This window comes from Ochotona princeps, chromosome 21 (genome assembly GCF_030435755.1).
Source record: "Ochotona princeps isolate mOchPri1 chromosome 21, mOchPri1.hap1, whole genome shotgun sequence".
In the NCBI taxonomy this organism is placed as follows: domain Eukaryota; kingdom Metazoa; phylum Chordata; class Mammalia; order Lagomorpha; family Ochotonidae; genus Ochotona; species Ochotona princeps.
Genome location: NC_080852.1, coordinates 9599397 through 9620435, shown reverse-complemented (window position 1 = coordinate 9620435; position 21039 = coordinate 9599397). Strand labels below are relative to the sequence as shown.

Here is a 21039-nt window from a genome sequence, read left to right as displayed (position 1 = left end):
AACTGTTGTTTTCCGTGGCCTCTGACACGGATCAGGTAACGTTAGTTCTAATTTTAGGGTTCTTGTTGGTTGCCCAATTTTTCATGTGTTCTCCCATGGAAGATTTTGTTTTCAACCTCTACAATCCTGGATTTTGTTGTTGTTCTGTCTTTCAGATTCCTTTGGCCAATTCTTTAAACTCTCATGCAAACTTAGGTTAGTCAATTTCTGAAGAAATGGCCCCTGTTTGAGAGCCCAAATCTTATCACTCTGGCTTCCTTTCCCCAATCATAACTGTTTTCTTCTTTCTGTCGTAACTGTCTTTTATTTAAAGATTTATTTATTTTTATTGAAAAGTCAGATTTACAGAGAGGAGAGGCAGAAAAAGATCTTCCATCTGCTGGTTTACTCCCCAAGTGGCCTCAACAGCCACAGCTGAGCTGATTTGAAGCCAGGAGCAAGGAGGTTCTTTCGAGTCTCCCATGTGGTGCAGGATTCCAAGAATTTGGGTCATTCTTAACTGCTTTCCCAGAGCAATAGCAGGGAACTGGACAGTAAGTGGGGCAGCTGGGATATGAACCAGCATATGCAAGGTGAGTTTAGCCACTATGCTACAGTGCAGGGCTGAGCAACTGTCTTTTGAAGCAAAGATTACCCCCTGGAAAATTATTTCTCATCAAAGTGTATCAGCTCATTTTTTTTTTACAAGTTCACTTCTCCAAAGATGCTTAATCTTTTTTGTTGTTTACTGAGAGTTCTAAAAATGTTACTTTTATAATTTATTTAATGTTGTCTAATTTCAGTAGAAATATTAATCTGCAGTAGCTCACTACATCCTACTGAGTAGCAAAAATCCATAATTTACAGTTTCCTTTTTAAAGATTCATTTATTGTATGTTCATTTGAAAGTCAGAGTGAAAGACCAAGTTATTCCAAGTACTGATATCCAAAAGGCTACAACAGCCAGTTCTTGACGAGAAGCCAAGAACTGGGAGCTCCATCCTGGTCTCCCACCTGTGTGGCCTGGGCCTGGGCACTTCAGCATCCTTGCTGCCTTCTCAGTTGAGTTAGCATGAGATGGGATCAGAAGCACAGAAGCCAGAATCAAACCAGCACCCTCTGTAAGGAGGCCTCATTGCACATGGTGGTTCGACTTGCTGTATCGTATCACTAACACTATTTGAATTTTTGAGAAATTTCTAATTAAGCTATGTGAGAAAATCTTTAAATTTTAATATATGTACTTATATAGTTTACTTCATTATCTATTAACAGATATGTTTATATTTTCCTCTAAATTGTAACAACATTGAGCCAGAGTTGTAACCAGCATATTAAGGTATTGCATGCAACATCAACATCTCATCCATTTTAGCTTCCTGTAAGTGCACCTGGGAGTGCAGCAAGATGTTGTTGAGGTAGGTGGGTCCCTGACACCCACTTTGAGACCAGGGTGGAGTTCCCAACTCCTGTCTTTAGCCTGGTCCATGCCACGCTGTTGTGGCCATTTAGGGAGTGAACTAAAAAGATGAATGACCTCTCTCTCTCATTTTCTTTTTCCCCCACCCTTTCTATATGTTGCACTGCTTTGCAAATAAATAAATCTTTAAAAAAGGAAACAAGACATTCTTTCTGTATTATATACCATTGATAAATATGCTATAATTCACAGTTAAATTCAGTTGTGCATATATGATTCGTATGTACAATTTATAATTTCTAGTCAGGAAATGCAGAACTCTGTGAAACACAAGCACTTTGTAATTTTCCTTAAAAATTTATATGGAGAGAGAGAAAGAGGCAGGATTCTTCCACTCATGCATTCTGTCCCCAAACATGAATGCTGGTTCACGCAAGAGGTAGGTACCCAACCACTAATCACCCATCACTGCTTTCATAGGCCGTTCGCAGGCAACTGAGTCAGAAGAGGAGCAGCAGGGAGTCAAATCAGCATTCATGTGGGGTACCCAGGTCATAGCTGGCTGGTTAGCCCTTTACGCCACAACACTAGCTTCAACACTTTGAAAATTGTTAAATAAGAATAATAAATCAGGATAAAGTTAGATTAATTTAGATACTAATTTTATGGACTATAAAAATAACTATGCAATAACCATAAGAAGTATAGTGAACAAATCATTACTATTTCCTACTGTTGTTTTCGTAAAATTTATGAAATCTAATTTTATATCATTCTCTGAAACTCTAAGCAAATGGCATTGTTATCATTTTTTGAAACTCCTAGAATATATCAAATTCATTTTAAATTATTTCTTCAATTAACTCGAGGATATTCATCATGCTAAAATTTTTGAAAAGCCAGAGGGCTTAAGAAATTATGTATGTATGTGGAAGTGTGTACTTAAGAAATATATTTGGTTTGCATTCCTCAAATTACTTGGGATTTATTTTATTCTTTCTAATATTTTTGGCTTTGTTATCTTTTAATATGAGTTATATTTGCAAAGCAATTTAAAACCAGGTTAAAATTTAACCTGCACAAAGTTTGCTTGATAAATGAATGAACGCCCTTTGTATTCTGTTTTTCTTATGCGTGTTATCTCTTGGGCCTACAATAAACAATATGACCCAATGTTTGAATGCACTTTCAGACAACATTATTTGCTAACTCATCGTTTCCTAAAGCATCCTTGATGCATCGGAGTTATCTAAGTTAAATTTTAAATGCATTCACATTTTCAGATTCTACTTTAGATTGCAGTCACTGGAAGTGGACCCCCAAATCTGTATATCATACTTTAATTACAATTTATAAGGCTCTAACCAGATTCACCTGCTGAGTAACTACCCAATAATAATAGCATCGGATGCTATCACCACTGACTTCTTTATTGTTAATTTGAAGGCACAGAATTCTGACTTTCTTTAGAATGCCCGTGACAGCTTTCTCTGTCGGCACTGTTAAGGAGCCTGGCCTTATTTTAAGCTCTTTTTCTTTCAATTGTGGTTTTATACCCTCTCATCAGCTATTCATTATCCACTATGCTGATCAGTTCTCACAAGAACTTGTTCCTGTATTCTTCATTTCTTCATGTCATGGCCCAGGAACTTTTTTTTTTTTTAATATTTCTCTATTTGAAAGGCAGAATTATGGAGACTTTAGGAAAGCTGCAGTTTTTTCTATCCACTGGTCCACTCCCCAAATAACCACAATTCCCGGAGTTTGGCTGATCCAAAGCCAGAAGCAAGGAGCTTCTTCAGAGTCTCCCATACATGTACAGGGGCCCAAGTACTTGGGCCATCCTTCACTGCTTTCCCAGTCCATCAGTAGGCAGCTGGGTCTGAAGAGAAGCAACCAGACAAGAACTGATGCCCACATGGGATGCTGGTGTCACAGGTTGAGGCTTTATATCTGTGTCATAATGCCTGCTCTTACTATTAATTTCAAGGTCCTTACCTCTAAATTTCCCACCTTGGGATTCAGCTGGGAGGAAGACTTGCGACCTGCAATTGGATGTATCATTCACCAACTGAACACACAGTGAAATGTGAATAGCCTCTTGTAGTCTTTATGTGATCATTTAAATTTTTTTTATTTGAATAGTAGATTTTACAGAAAGAGAAGGAAAAACGAGGACAGAGGGGAGGTTTCCATCCAGTGGTTCACTCCGTTGATGGCCACATCAGCCAGAGCCACAGTAGGGAGCCAGGAGTTTCTTGCTAGTTTTCCATGTGGGTGCAGGGGCCCAAAGACCTGAGTCATCCTCTACTGCTTTCCCAGACTGCAAGTAGAGAAATATATGGGAAATGGAGCAGCTGGGACATGAACTGGTGCTCGTACCAGATACTAACGCTAGCAGATGGAGGATTAGCTTGATATGCCACCACCCTCCTGCCCTGGCCCCAGAGTTTTATGTTATCCAACACCTCATCAAGAGGGAGAACTCAGGACCTCCAGTCTAGGAAGATCCCAGGTGAACCTGCCTAAACCTCAGCATTCGTTTCATCCCAGGAGAGTAAAAGGCAGAGGACATGCATTACGCTCCATTGTCCAGGATCTAGAATGGCCCTTAAGAATAGGATACGTGTGGGCAACTGCCCAGATTCAGATTTTACCTTCCTGACTTTGGCCACATTAACTATAACTTCATCAACCCTCTATAGAAATAATAATCCCTGATACCTCAAGACTTTAGTGAGGTTTTTACAAAGACTAATGCACTTGTGAACACAGCACCCAAACCAAGAAACAACCTCCTGTTAAAATTTTCTCTTATTTTCATTTCAATATTATGTTAACAAAGCATACTTTTAATGACATATATCATTAGAATTTTGTCTGTTTTTTTTTTGCTGTATTGATGTATCTAGTCTTCAAGAAGTCTATGAAAATATACCTTATGAAAACCTATGCATAAATTACAGCAAATTTGACACTAAAAATGAGCATAATTTTCATTTTCCAAAAAAAGTTTTACCTCCTCATATAAAACCCTGTGACCTCTTTTGTGTCTAGCTTCTTTTGGCGTTAATTTTTGGAGGGTCATTTTCATTGTTGCTTCTATTTACAGTGTGCTCATTAGTGTAGTTGCATAGTATTCCATTTTGTGGGTATGCCACAGCCTTGTTTCTATTCTGTCTTATTCAGGTTTTTTTTTGTCCAGAGCTATTTAAATGGTTTGCCACAGATATTGTGTATGATCAGCAAATATGAGGGCTTTTTAAAAAAAATTTCATGGAAAATATGTATTATGGATAAACTATGTATGAGGCTTCAAACATTTTTCTAAGTTAAAATAAATGTACATTAATTTTCTGCAAACCTTTTGACATTCTCTCTGTGCACATTTCCATTGGACAGGAACTGTTGAATCATGGAGTTTGAGTAAGTGCGCCTTTGGCATTAGCAGATCTACCAAACAGCTTTCCAGTCTGGAGTAGCAAATTAAACTCCTTGCACATCAGGTAAGAGAATCCCAGCTGTTCTATGTTATTACCACCAGTGGCTGTTATCCTTCTTTTGTATGTCAGCCATGCGGGCAAGTCAGAGCATTGCCTTTGTGGTTTTAACTTTCTCCTCCTCATTGGCTAATGCAGTTGATTACCTTTCACGTGTTTTGCTATGACTTTTGTGCAAATTAAAAGTTGTAATCCAGGGTTGGCTCTTTGCATGCTGCCTAACAAATAGTAAGTGCTCATTAAAGCTAGCTGCCCTGACTTCTTACATCTTTACATATTTGATTGCAATGAAAGAGCACAATGTGATCTCGAGATTGACCGTTGCCTCCTTTTAATAACCATTACCATCTGCTTCTTTGAGTTGCCATGGCAAAAACAACCCAAACAACGAGACAAATCATGAAAGAGGTTAAAGGAGAAAGGAAACATATTTTATGGCTGTGTCTCTATTTGAACTACTATAAGCAACATTTTTATTGAACACCACTGAATTAACAAAAATGAAATGTAACCTCATTAATCACCATTTATTGATTTACACCTCACTAATGTAATCATTTAGGAAAGTAGCTGTTAAGTCATGGTGTCTCATTATCGCTCTTGTATAATTTCCAGATAGGAATTATTATCAAGTATGTCAAGTGGGAATCCTCTGTGCTGGCTGTGCGATTATCTGAGTTCTCAAACATTTCTACAAAACACCACAAGGGACATTCCCAATTAGCCAGTAAGAAACAGTGTAGTTTTCTTTTTGCCATACTTTAAAGGCAATTTTTCTTCTTGATTTTTATCATTCAGTCTTGAGTTAAAGAGAGGGATAGCAACAATTTCTAGTAACAAGCTGCTAAGGTGACTATAGTCAGGAAAAGTAGAGCATGGATGGGGGCCAACAAAGGAATGAGGGACTCTAAAAACTGGGACCCAACCTTCTGAGTAAAATGGCATCCTTTCAGGAATTTAGAATCAGGAATGACATTGCAAAGACCACAAAATGGCCTTAAATTTTGAGCTGTCTAAACAATGCCAGCAGGCAGGCATCAATCAGTGCCACCCAGCATATGGACAAGAAAATTTATCCAAGCAAAGTAGCATTTATTTTTTGAATTATTGAATCATTTGTTCTTCTGAGTGAATGCTGAATACTGAAGCCCCAGACACTTCATCACACGTTTATTTAAAATGTAGGTTGGTGAAGAAATTCACTGGTGTGGGGATACAGCATAAACTGTACAAATCATGAAGTTTAATTTTTGTCACTTCTGAGATTATTATGGGCTTTGAATATATTATCTAATACATATACTTTGGATTGTCCTAGAAAGTGTTGATGTGAAACACTGCTAAGAAGTGACCATGTCCCTAAATATGTAATTTAAATCTATAAATATTAAGGTATTCATGACCGAGTAGAAGACTGCTTATGGTGCTCTCATAGTTGCAATGATATACTTACCTGTAGCCTTAAATCAAAATGAGGAGGGTCTCTTCAAGCCTGATCAGATGATTTAGAGTGACTGTGTTCCACAAGATGGTTCTGCGCTCTGTGGACAGTGGGAAATATCTGGAGGTGCTGCCAAATACACAAATACACGTTAGACACCATGTTGCTGGTGTCTATGCACAGGATAGCCCACTCAACTCTTTTAGCCTAACATACTAATCATCCTGAAATCAACAAATTCTGATTTATAGTATTTAATCTTATCCTTAAGATTTAGAATAGGATCTTCTACGTAATAGGCTATCAATACATATATATTAAACAATGAACATTATTATAAAGTCATTAATCTTTTCAACAGAAAATTTCTGTAATTCACAATGATTTAATTATTAAATGTTTGTCATGTTGACTACATCTCAGTAAAGCTGTTAAAATGCAAGAAGCATTTCACTGTGTGTGTGTATGTGTGTATATATGTACACACTTTTCACATTCTTGTGTAAAATACCTACATGTTGTAACTTGATGAAGTAGTAAACAAGTTAGTAGGCATCAGTTTCAACTTCAATGGCTCTTATTTTCTTGGACTATACATTAGAATAAAAGTAAATTCAGGTAAGAGTGCATAGCCAGGAGCCTGCATTGTAACATAGTGAAGAAAGCCACCACCTATAATGCTGACATCCCATATTGATGCTGGTTCAGGTTCCAGCTGGTCCACTTCCCATCTAGCTCCATATCAATGCACCTAGGAAAACATTGGATCCTGGCCTAAGTCCTTGAGCCCCTGCACCCATAAGGGATACCCAGAAGAAGCTCCCAAGTCCAGGATTTGGTCTAGACCAGCTCTAGCTGTTTGCTACAGACATTTAGGAAGCGAAACAGCACATGGAAGGGTCTCTCATTCTCTCTCACACTGTCTCTCTCTCAACTCTGGATTTCACATAATAAATAAATAAAGAAATCTTTTTTTAGAAGTATGTCGCTAAAATGTTCTCATTCTATGTAATAACTGTTTCAGTCATAGTTAACATATGGCCTTGGTCATATGCATTCCTTGGATTATATATGTAAGAAATGGTTTCTGAAAAAGAAGGAAATGGTTTCTGTTCAGTTGAGGAATTATTTTTCTAGGCTACCATTCCATAACAGTGTCACCAGGTCACCTAACAGAATATTTCGTAGTTTTGTTAATAATGCCACCCATTTCAATGTAGATAATTTCTGTACACCAGGTACCATACTAAACACTTTGGACGAAATTTCTTCCTTTAATCTTTATTACATAAGACGAGTTTGGGGTATCAGGTGCAAGAAAGTTTGGCTACAAAAGTAGCAAGTAGCAGATGCACCTTGTCAGCAGTGCCTGTGTGCCTTCTAAACCAAAACTCGTTTCTACTGGGAGTATTTGTCCTGGAGCAATCAGAAGAAAGCCTCCTTGCTCTTCTGGCTGGAACCATGAGGGTGCTAGAGAGGAGCGGATTCCTGCGGTGCCAGAAATCCATTAGGAGAATCAGGGGAATTGTGCAGAGCCTAAGATCAAGTGTGTGATAAAGAGGTCTGCCTACAGAATGTTTCAAAAGGCAAGGAGCAAGCTTATTGGTGAAAAACCCGAGCACTGTTACAAGGAACACAGGCAAATGTAGAGAAGTGAAATTTGAATGGCAAGAATGAGAAAAGCTAGCATCTTTTAAAAATTTCATTTATCTATTTTTATTGGACAGTCAGATTTATAGAGAGAAGGGAGACAGAAAGAAAGATCTTGCATCTGCTGATTCACTCTGCAGGTGGCTGCAATGACCAGTGCTGAGCCAATCTGGAGCCAGGAACTTCCTCCTTCTAGGTCTCCTACGCGGGTGCAGGGTCCCAAGCCTTTGGGCCATCCTCGACTGCTTTCCCAGGCCACAAGCAGGGAGCTGGATGGGAAGTGGAGCAGCTGGGATACAAACCAGCGCCCATATGGGATCCTGGCACATGCAAGATGAAGACTTTAGCCACTAGGCTATCCCACTGGGCCCCAAAGCTAGCAGTTTCTATGTAACTACAATACTCAGATATATTTATGGTGTGAACCCTGAAATCCAAAAATTGTGACAGTATCTATCTTTGCCTCTCCATATCTTCAGCAGAATCTTTGTTAAGCTCAGTAAGGGATACACTGAGAAATTTGAAAGAAACCATATATTGCCTAGGGGTATCCCAATCTAAAGTCAGTAAATGAGTTAAGTTACATGTATACTGAGGCAGACTTAGTAAAAAATAAAGTCTTATCAGATAACTATCCATTTTCTTGGTAAATATGTTATTATCTGCATGCAGGATCTGATTCATGGAGTCTGTACTGTTAGAAAATACTTCAAGGATGTAAACGATCTCCTGTGGCCCTTCACATTCTTTTTCATGTAGTGGAATGTAGAAAAAGAATTTTGAGAAATATATAAAAACTTTAAAAAAAAAGAAAAGAAAGAAAAGTATAGAGACGCTGGGAACAATACCAGATCAACAGGGTTCTTAAGTTGAAGTGAGCTATCTACCATGATATTTTTGTAATCTGGTTATGTAAAACCAGCAACTACTGTCAAACTGAAATAAAAGAAAAAAGCTTTCTCAAAAATGGGCAGAAAAAATTGGGCAGAAATGACCTACATAGGAGAAAAAAGAAGACTAATGATGGTGGAGTGGAAATTAAAGTGAATTTTGTTGTGTGCGAAGTTCTCAATAGAGCACTGTTTATAATGGTCTGTCATTGCAGTCAAGTGTCATAACCTCATTAGGAAATTGGATAAATAATATCTAACCACTGTGGTTAATGAAGCAGACCTCCATGTGGCATATATTTTATGAACATGAGAACAAGATGTGGAAGAAGACATACACATATTCTGTTGTTTGTGTGTTCTAGACACAATCACAGTGGCATACGCGATTGGCGACAGTTCCTTATCAAGGAGAGAGAGTGTGTGTAAAGTAAGAAACCACCAATAACATTTATTTTATTTCTCTATCTCTTTCTGTCTTTTTCATAATATATTTGCAATGTCTAAAGTTCATTAGTTTAACACATGCTTACTGTGTCCCTATGGGAAAACACCAATTCATGATTTTTGAGTCTCATTCTTGCTCTATAACTAATATAGAAGTACCAGAGGATGTTGTTTCCTTGTCTTTCAAGCTTCAGCTGGGATGTGAGCTACAGGACAGCCAGAACTGATAGAGCCACTGTGGAAACGCAGGGCAAAGGGAGGCCAATATTTACCCTAAATACCTCTCCACATGTTTGGTAAACAGGTTCTCCTCATAAGGCCCTCCTTGGCAACGTTGGATAAAGGTCTGGAGGACAAAACTTAGCCTATGCGTTCCTTCTTAGGAAAAGAAACCGTTTCCTGAAAACAAGGAGAATTGAGGAATTTGTACAGTCTGTTCAGACCACCGTTCCTATTTGACTGTAATGTGGCTATTTATTCATATAGTGCTTTCCACAGATTCTGATTTTTATGGTCCTACAAGTAAATTTTTCAGAAACTCGGTGGTGAGTAACATAATACCATCAATGATACTATTAATTAATGAAGAATTCTACTTAGTGAAAGTGGGAATCATATTTTTCTGAAAAATAAATCTTGAGAGCTTCCTTGATTACACTGTGATCCTGCTTCCATTATCATTTAGAGACTGAGGCATGAGACGGGTCTGGTGATTACAGTGATTTAAGAGGAGAAATAATATGTCAAAGCTGTGGAAAATTCTATAATTTTATGGTCTGTAGCATTGAAAAATACATTCCATCACTAGATCTGGGTGTGTTATGTTTTAATATTGGCTGTTGTGATACTTGGCCCAATATACTTGATTGTAAGTTTATACTGAATTCCCCTGACATCTGTGAAATACGTATTGTAGGTACTAATGAAGAAAATGTAATGTTTTTTCAGTAGAAAAAAAAAATTTTTAGGGCCTAAACCATAATAGTGTATATATATGTGTGTGTGGGGGGGATTATTAAGTATTTGCTAGAAATTATCTGTAATTTCATCTAATGATATAGAGCTAATATATATAGTATATGTATTATTATGCATAATAATATATCATTGCTTATGCTGGTGCTGAATAGAATTACACAGCTTTGTAATGCACAGTCACTGTACCTCTTATCTAAAATCTACAGTGAGATCCTTTTGCTTTCTAGGGCAAGATCAGATTCTAGAAATTTAGTTTAGCAATTTGAGGCATCTGATGGTTTTGTCGCTATAATGAAATGCTGGGTACAGGCTGCCATTTGAGTAAGTGGGTCGCAGTTTTAGATGTCCAAAATCCAAGCAGCATACTTCAGGCACAGAGAGATGCTGGGAGTGCAAGTGGGAGCAAACAAATGGTCATACCTTGACCACGAGTAGGGAGATAGTGGAAGGCTGTGCTTGCCCATCATTTAATAACCTTCTTGGGAGAACTCAAGGAATCTCGCTAGAGCTACTTTCAAGGAATAAGCCCCTAGAGACCTTAAAACTTTCCCCTGTATTTTACATCTGATCGTGTCCGCCACCTCCGAATAACCCCACCTCCAATTACATGAACCCTGCGGGGTCCCGGTTAGACTGTGTCCAAGCAAAATGTAGCAGACTATGACAGTTTTAGGAACAAGAATGTTTAAGCATTTGAATGTCTACTCCTGAGAGTAGGAGTTAGTTACATGAAAGCTTTATTACGTTTCAATCACTAAAATGAAAAGTAAAATAATTTGGATGCTTTTCATTACAGAGAAAATGAAATTGTAATGCAGTTAAACAAGAGGAAACTAAATTTTGCTTCTTTATGTATATTTTTTGTAGATATAGATGAATATAAAGTATAAGCAACATAACTGCCAGGTTATTATTTTCAGACATCAAAAGACAAAATGGTTAAATGAGTTAAATGAATCTTCTGTCTAATGTTTTTGCTTCTTATTCTTTTATTTATAATTTCATTGCATTTGAGATATAGTGATTGTGTAACACTGCTTTTCATAACATAAGTTTTAATTCCATTTTGAGAAAAACAAGAAAAATCTCCATTTTGGAAACAACAGGAAAAGTATACATGGATACTTCCAAAAGTTTATGGCAATTGAAATTAAATGTTTATTTTTGTACCAAAAATTTATAATACATGTAGAGTTTTTCATGGCATGCATTTACCTTGAACATTTTTATGAGTCCTCATTCCTTGAAGTCAGTCCTTTTGGAGGTAACAAATTTATATTAATATATATTTTACATTATATTATACTATATATTATATATAATGTATATATATATGGAAAGCAAGCACACAATGAAATTATCTTCCATTCACCCTGGAAGTCTCGATAAACTATCTCCTCTGTATCCTCTATAATTGTATGTACTCATAATTTATTACAAGAGAGCATCGTTCAATATGTTATGTCTTTTAATTATTTTATGATTTGATGATGTATTAGGGGACTTTATTCCATCCCAGTTATCTCAGTTTTTTTAGATAACTGAGATATTCAAAATGTCTTTTCTTTTTTTAGGCCAAAAGTTCCCAACTATGGCTTGCAATCCACTGTTTTAAAGATTAAGACATTTCATATATGTTCTTAATTTCCAGCTTCTCTGAAAAATCAGGTCAGAACAATGCTCTTGCATGGTGATGGTTGGCAGTAACCAATGGTGACTGGCCCAGTAGTTTAAGGACACATCCCACCTCCCACTCCCCACCCCCACAGATGCTACATTTTCCGCAGCTCCCTTGTGTCAGACACATGAACTATGTCTCTTGTTTACATCCTCACCTGGTTCCCATTAGGTTTGTGGTTTGCAACCTCTACAGTAAACATTTGGAATGAAATTTAATAGAGTAGTACAGGAAAGCCTTTTTGTTGCATTCCAAATTCACTTAGAAAATTTACATAAATTTCTCACTGTCTGCCACCTCCACCATCTAGTTTTTATTCTGCCAACATTTAAATCATTCAAACCTTTTTTTTTTCCTGAAAATTCTCCTCCATCCTTAAAGCTACATTAAACAAATTATCAGTCCTATTTTATTGGCGCCATTTGCTTTAGTATTCTTTCCCATCATGTGCATCTCGTCTGATTCTCATAAGCCCAACTATGATATCGCTTTGGTATTTCTTCATTAAACATCATTTCTAGTGATTTGCAATTGTCCCCCCAAAATGGAAATGTCTTCTTGGTACCATTAGTGACTGTATCTTTATTCCCGTAGCCCAACCTGACCAGTTCCTCAGTGATTGCTCCCTTAGAGTTTCAGAGCTGAGCCTGCACATTTACTGCCACCATTTCCTTAATGGGCAGAAACTCAACCAAGTAATCAAATATCGTGATAATATTTGAGTGAGCCTCAAGAACAGAAAAGAATGTTGTAATCCACTCACCAAAGTGACTAATTTCCAGTGTTATGATTTATGTAGACTTTATATTGGTTTTAAGTAGGAAATTACAATTCTTCGGGGGTAGAACTCTTATTACAATTTTACCATTTAAATATATTTCATGAAGAGATGCTTAGTATAATCAATATGCTACTCTTTTGAATGTGTATATTTCACAAAATAAACCATAAAATAATTTAAATGTAATCTTTATATATTTTTGAAAGACATCATGACACATTTCTGCTCTTCAGACCTAAAATAGAAAAATAAAATACTCAGCGTGAATTTAGTAAAATCATGTGAATATCAAACAGTGAATATCGTGAGGAATCTATTCTGGAGTACTAGCTTACATATGTCACAAATAGATAAATGGTTTTTTGCACCACTTTTGTGTCTCTCTGTCTCTCATTTTCCTTTGTCTGTAATGTCATGTCAGTTGGTAGCTAGCAACTGTTGTTCCCCTGAGGAATGATCGGGTAGGACTAAAAGGGACAATTTACATTAAAAGGATAAATTATAATGGTTTAATCTCTTACAAATACCCCTATCTCTTAGGTAGACCCCCTTCCCTTTGAGAGACTTGAAAGCAGAAAGCTTCCTGAGTAGCTTGGAGCAGCTTGCTGTTAGATAGTGTCCTGTGTAATAAAAATTAGATGGAAAAATGTATAAACTAGGAACTTTTCCAGATTTACTCTGAAACAACTATGGCATTTTCTAAGATTTCTATGAAAGCAATACTCCTTCCGCTGTCACAAAGCTCAATGGCAGCATGAACATTCTGTATGCTCTCTGAGTGTGCTGAGTAATGGGCAGTCAGGCATAAAGCCAATCATGTAGAAGCTGATTGGATGCATCTACATTTCAGAATCCTGAAACTATCATTGCGTAAGTAAGCTAGAGATTTAAGAGTTCAAGCAATATTGTCTTACCCTGATTATATATCATGATGCAGAAGACTATCTCTAAATTTTTATTACAAAAAGCCTCAACACATTTTGAAGAAAATCTTTAGAAAAATAGAAATAGCAGAGTGGTCATAATGACAATATCAGACAAACTCTGCTAAATTTTAGTTTTATGTTATTCCTTGGTGAGGTTGTTGGTTTTTTTTACATACTTCATATTTTGCACGTTATACTTTATTATTTCCTGCTCCTTTTAGATAATTTGCAGCACAGCACAAACATGCACACACACAATGCATACTGAAAAGTGTGTGTATCTCCTATAACATTTCCCTTGCCTTGTTGAAAATTGCTAAAAATTTAATTTAATGACATCATTGTGTACGTGTACATTGTGTCAATATGAATAGATATTCTGAACAGCTCTTTCTTTTGTACATTTGGTTTCTTTTCACTTTTTGCTATTGTAAATACACTGCAAAGCATTTATAGTGATTCTGGGTGAATAAGATACAGATATGAAATATTAAAACTCAGCAAACATATTTTCAGATCATTTAACAAAAGCTTTATTACGATTTAACCTGCATTGAATGAGTCTCAATTCTAATTCATTGTCATTGGGTAACCTTGTTTTCAAATGATTTCTTTTAATAGGTCAAAAAAGGTATGTTGTTGTTGTTTGAAAAGTACTTTTATTCCTGGTCTTACTAGGCTTCTATTAATGGAGGATGATTTTTACAAGTAAGTTTGTTCTGATACAAAAACTTTAACATCCATGCATCATTTTTTCATAATAGACACCTTCATGAACTTTTTAAAGACCTTTGACTTATGCATGAATTTCAGATTTTTTCCAAATAAACTTGTCTTTTAATTTTGTTGCTCATAAGCTTTTGAAGTACCTTCAAATTATTTCAATAATATCACCAGTCCTCTACATACATGTCACCTTATTTTTACACTTATGAATATTCATTATTTTGTGAGCCAACAGTTATGGTGGGGGGAAAGCCGTTGTACTATGTTCTCTTTCTCTTGCTGAACATTTACTGTGGTCTAGAAGTAGAGTGTCTTAGACATCACACAAAACATGATACTTGCCTTTTTTCTTAATGCCTTATACTCAGTTACAGAAAACTAGAGAAAAGCATTAAGTAGGAACCTCCACTTTCCTTTTACACTTTGATTTTACACAAATTGGACCTCACTTCACACAAACTTTGGTTTTGGTTCAAACCCTCTAATTCAATAACAAATCAAAACAAGACAGAAGCACCTCTTCCATTTGTTAATGTGGTTCACATGGACTAGTTACTTTTTTCTGAGCCTCATCTGTCTCATTTTCAAATAAGGAAATAATACCTTTCTCTTCCTACCTCAAAAGGTTGTTTTAATACTCTAGTAAGGTAAGTATGTATGTGATGACTCTGTAAATCAGAAATCATGTTTTTATAAGGCTGATGTTCAAGTAGACATAGACAACATCGTGTAAAGCCACCCTTTTGTGTGGAATTAAACAGCTCCCACAAATACAAATCCTTACATGGAAGAACACTTCAGTTCTAGCTCTGAGCCAAAACCAGGACTTAAACTTGGTTCCTCTGATACGGGATGTGGTGCATCAATGGGCATCCCGACTGCTACACCAAATGCTTGTTCCACCGTGGTATTTTTCTTTTTAGAACTGTAGTACATGCACTTCAGTTAAATATATGACTTCATGAGAGCCATGATTTAACTGTTTGAAACTTAGTTATTCTGTATGATATCATTAGGGACCATGCCACTTGACAGATAGCAGTTGTATTAGGATCCTTGGTTACAATAGCAGAAAGGGAAGCTTGTAATCTTGGACAAAAACAGAATATACTGGTTGGTTGTAGGGTTCTCGTAAAAGTTGAGAGAAGCCTGGCAGGACATTCTTAGAATGCAGACATAAATTTATAACCCTTTAAATGACACTATAGCAACAACTGCAACAAATGCTCACACCAAAGAGCAAAAAGAACTAGCCATCACAATCTTAAAAATGACCACAACCATCTCCATTTCTTATGTCACTAGTTCAGGATTCAAACTCTAGAAATGAGAGCCGCCAGTTGGTTACAATTTTATGTTCCCTTTCCTTAAAAATAAGAAATGACACCCGTTCTGTTTTTGTGTAAAGTAGCAGCTAGCACCATCAAAATTATGAACAACTTGGGATTCCCACAAAGGAGACATTAATTCGAAGGAATTAATTTTTTTTCTTACACATTCAGGGACTGGACTTTAGGCTAGTTGTTAAGAATTAGTTAAGATGTCAGTGTCCAGTGTTGACATACCTGTGTTGAATTTCCAGCTTCAGCTACTGAGTCCGGCTTCCTACTGGTACTCAGTAGGAAGGCAGTATACTGCCTCATGGTTTTGGGTTCTTGCCATTCACATAGGAGATCCTGGCTGAGTTCCTAGCTCACAGCCTCAACCTGGCTCAGCCCCAGCTATCACAGACATTGAGGGAGTGAATCAGGATCCAAGCCTTTCAAATAAACAACAATTATTTTTAAGAAAATGAAAGTTTAGTAAGTGTCCACATCTCTGAATGTTGAGACTACCATCCCTCCTCTATTTAGCCAGAAGGTTAGAGGGTAGTCAGGTGTATACCTTACACGCCAGGAAGGGAGGTACGTCTCTAGTGTATCTGCCTAGCCCAAGAGAGTCATCTAAGAATGACTTTCCCAAAGAACCAGCCTAGCCTGTCTCCTTACAGTGACATTCAGCCTTGCACTGAGAGGCAGTGTTGTTAGAAGACTGATCGTGCACATGGAGCTTCCCAGCTTTTTATTCTCCCACTCTTAAAAACATATGCAAGCAAGCAGAGACTGCCAGATATCTGAGCAAAACCTCCCACATGAAAGGCAATAGCCTAAACATGCAAAGAGGAAAAAACAGCAAACTGATGGGAGCAGGATGGTAAAACTTGGTTTAAAAAAAAAAAATTATCACTAGTATCCTCAGAAGTAAGCTACAATTAGTGAAACAAGAGACAGCATTTAAATAACATAGCGCTCTTAGCAATTGAAAGATTGATGACATAAAAATTGGTTTAGAAGAAAGGGTTTACAGAACAGAGAAAATATCTAGAAAGTGGTAGGAAATGAGTCAGAGCTAAAGAACTTACCAAATATTTCAATATCCAGATTCCTTTTTCAGAAAAGAAGATCATGAGATTTGGAATTAGAAAGTCCAAGATAAAAAAACCTTAATAACTGTTCAGCTCAGGGATAAAATAGGACTGCTACTTAGTACATTAACACAAAAACTGGGAACCCTGGCAGTAAAGGAAGAATCTAAAACATCCCAGAGAGGCAGAAAAAAATACGATCATAGCAAAAAGTCAAAAACCAGAGGCCAATAAATTTATCGCTAGCAACTAAGACATAGAGTGAAATGATGGACATAGAGACATTTTAAAAAATACCTTGAAGAGTTGAAAGTTGTTTTGAGGAGATTGTAAAATAATGAGAGTGTACATTGAAGCCTTTTTTTTTTTAAAGGGCATTTATTTAGTTGAACGGCAGTCACACGGGCTTAGGACCCCAAGGACTTGGGACATCTTCTGATGCTTTCACAAGCACGTTAGCAAGGAGCTGGCTCAGCCCTGGTGTCCATGCTGGATGCCAGCTTTGCAAACAACGCTTACCCTGTTTGCCGCAATTACAGCCCCAGAAACCTTTCTTAAATAATAAAACTTAGAGAAGTTTTTTACTTTTTGAACTATATTTATACACATAACTTAAAATCTAGGAATAAGTTGATAGAATTCCAACAGAGAAAGAAGTGACATGGCTTTCCACACATAATGAGGGTGGATTAGTGACTGTTCTTTTAAAAGTGTACAAAAAAATTAAAAAAAAAAAACAGAATTGGAGTTAGAAATAAGTGTCATAACTAGGAGGGTAGTGAAACAGTTCAGAATGTTAAAGGCAGGGGTTCCTTGTGTTGGCTTGATTGCATCACAAGAAACATTCCTAGTAACTCAGGTAAGAAAGCTGTTGGGAGCCCACTTTGACATTAACAATCAAACTAGAAAAGAGCATTTTATCACAGTATGCGTCTGTCAGATTGGATAGGATAGTTCAGCTTGAATAAACCTCTAAATGCAGTTGAGCCCATGTCAGATGCTCATTCCATTGACCAGTTTTGGTGAAAGTACAAGGCAGTCTTATGATCTCTCCTTTCCTGCCTCACACCTTCTCAGTCCACCTTTTACTATAGTGATGTTTGAAGTTATTTATGTTATGATCTGCGGCAACTACCCCTCAACAGATGTCCCCTCCCCGACCCCTCTCCCCCCAGCTCCAATGCTTTGTGATGCATTGCTGTAACTTCAGGAAACCTCCCACTTGCAAAAGTTGGAAAACCAAGAAAGCTTACATCTGGAGCCAATCAATATTTGCTTCTTAATTTGATCCCTTAGGCAAACCTTTTGAGATGAATTCTCCACAGCTATTCAACAGATCCCAGTAGGATTTGATACCAGTTAGTGGTGATGCTGGTGACCAGCACATTCTCAGACTGGCTTTGCTTCCTTTTTTGTTCTTCTGCCCCTAAACTCAACACCTCTTCCATGACATCATTCCCTTCGTTCAGGTTCTTACCTCAAGTCCGCTCTTGGAGGAGAATTCCAGCTGAAATAAGGAGTTTGTCAAAGGAATATAGTCCTTTTTAGACTCCATCGACCATTGATTTCAGGTACTTCATTGGTACCCTATGAGAACCTCTTTCAGAATATGTGAAGTTTGGATTTTAGCTTTAATATCATTTATGTTTATGTGCGATGATTCCTCGAGTAAATCCAAACTAAATATGAAAGAACTTCAAAAAAGTTACTGGAAATATGAAATTAAAAGATAATGCACATATTCCGTAGGTGTTTTGAAACCTTTCATATAAAGTCAACTATTACATGCTGGATAAATTAGGCAAACAAATATGAAAAATATTTCTATACTTATGATAAGGAAAAGAAATGATGTGATGCACTTTAGGATCCCTCTGGCTATTAGGCAAATGATATGAGGTACTCTTGGGAAAGAAACATGTTATGGTGATAATAAACATGGATGTCAATTTATACAACCTCATTAAAGGCTAGGCCTATTTTTAACATGAACTTCTGGGTTATAATCATAGTCGAAGAATAAGATGAAATGCTGTGTGCTCTGGGACATCATTCTAAATTTTGGCCCATTTAAGTGAAATCATTTCTTTAAAGGGCAATGGTTTAGCTTGTTTATTGTTGACTTATTTCAAAATGGCTCAAAACGACTGCATTTTAAATTGTTCAAAAAGACTACATTTTGATACTTATTTTTAAAATATCTTTTTAAAACCTTTAGTAAGTATTTGTAATGTAAATAATGAAAAATATGACATCTTTAAAGGGTTATATGATGAATACTCTGGCCTCATATTCAAACAGTATCTATATTCTCCATTCTGTATGCTATAAATTTACCTATTCATAGATTCTGTGTGCCCATGAAATTTCATTGACTTTGAACACAGAGACTTTTAAACACCTTTGTATCTCTGATTCCTAACAATGACCATTAGACATAGAAGATTCTTAAGTGTTTCATTCACTTGAATTATAACCGATTTTAATTTTTTAAAAAAAAACTCTTCCTTATTGTAAGCAATACAGGTGAATAAAAGGAAAGAAGTATTTGTGTTCCTACTACCATTTCCTTACAGACATGTAGTGCATGCTCATCTGATCTCTTTTTCTATTTTATACACATACATATACCACAAGTGCCGGTGTGCATTTTACACCAAATACGTATACTTAAAATTTCATTTCCAAATGAATTTTTAAAGCATTCATATATACATTCATATTGTACTCAAAAAAAATCATTAGTTGGGTTTTAGTACTTCATTTTGTGCCTAAAATGAAAAAGTAAATTATTCTGTAATTGGATAAATTAGGATAGCCCACATCTCTGAAGTAAGCATCATTAACATGTTTGTGATGTCTTTCCCCATGTTTTCCTATATACTCCTACAAAGATAAACAAATGAATACCTAAACTATTAATTTTCTAACCACATTATTGTAAGACCTTTGTAGCCTAAAGACAAAAAATGAATTAAAAAATATCAGTATTTCACTTGTTGGGTTGATAAGAGTAACACATTAAAATTTAGTACGAGATGATAAATACAATTTTTACTTGTGTTATACTTCTCATTGTATGCCTCCTTATTAATCTTACCTTCTGAGTGTATATTCAGCCTTGGGAGATATCTGGCTAATATGACTCCTTTGTAGACCAAGGATAAGCTAACGACTTCTTTTGCAATTTTTGTTGGGGCTGTACAGATGAGTATCTGTTAAATTCAACAATCACTCAGCAATGAGTTAAATTATTTCCTCTCAAGTGCCAAGGAAATATTTGTTGCTATCTTATTTAGCATGGAGAAAATTGAACTCATATTCTTCCCTACCATTTTTTAAGTAGCTCATATAAAATAATTTGAAAAACAACTCAAGTATTATTTAATTTTTACAATGCGACACCTATAAAACTTTTAAAATATGCTTAAATTCACATTTCCTTTTCAAATTTAAGTTAGCTTAATTACATGGTTGTTTTCATCACTCCTAGTAAGATATTTTATTCTTGATAAGAGGCAAATATATCAATCTCCATATAAAATATTTCCTTCATAATGTATCACCAATCCTGCTGAATTAATGAATTATATACATGTTTGAAAGTGGGATTGTACTTGTCTAATTGTGGCATCAGTTGTCATGGAGACTATCAACCAATCAGTGAATAAACGCCCTTACTCGGCAGTGTTTGGGTAAGGAAAGCTTTGTGCAGTTGTCAGCCTGAGATTTATGATGGCAAAACTATATTTGGCAGACAAATCAATGTGTTGACCCGTCTGCGTTTCTGCCCTCATTTTAAGTCAACCTACTGATATTCGAAAGAGACCCCGAGTCTTTGGAACAGTTTTGTTATTAATAGATCACTTTTATAAACTGTGTATGGGATGGCTAGCTATTTGTATACATACCCAATAAAAGCAACCCCTGATATTTCTCTGTATTTGTAATTGCAAATGTCAGATCTTGAAAGCAAATGGGTATTAGGGGGGGATATTATGTTATGTCTACTATTAAAACATGTCGAGTGATCTATAAATTACCCCATAGATAAACAGTGGATTAAAATTAAGCACTCTCATTCTGTCATCACTGTAATATTAATCATTGGAGTTTGGGTCTTTAATGTTAATATATACCTTTTAGCAGTATATGTCACTACATTTTAAATTACATGATAGCTGACAGATTTTTAAATCAAAACATTTTTTCTCTCCTA

General features: G+C 36.3%; 1 long non-coding RNA gene across 1 annotated transcript in view; it reads left to right on the top strand.

Moving 5' to 3' along the window:
• Positions 1–4799: 4799 nt before the first annotated feature.
• Positions 4800–21039, top strand: part of LOC131482889 (uncharacterized) — a 220062-nt gene continuing 203822 nt past the window's right edge. The window contains exon 1 of the long non-coding RNA XR_009247381.1: positions 4800–4905. This is a non-coding gene — a long non-coding RNA (uncharacterized LOC131482889). The remainder of the gene's footprint in view (positions 4906–21039) is intronic.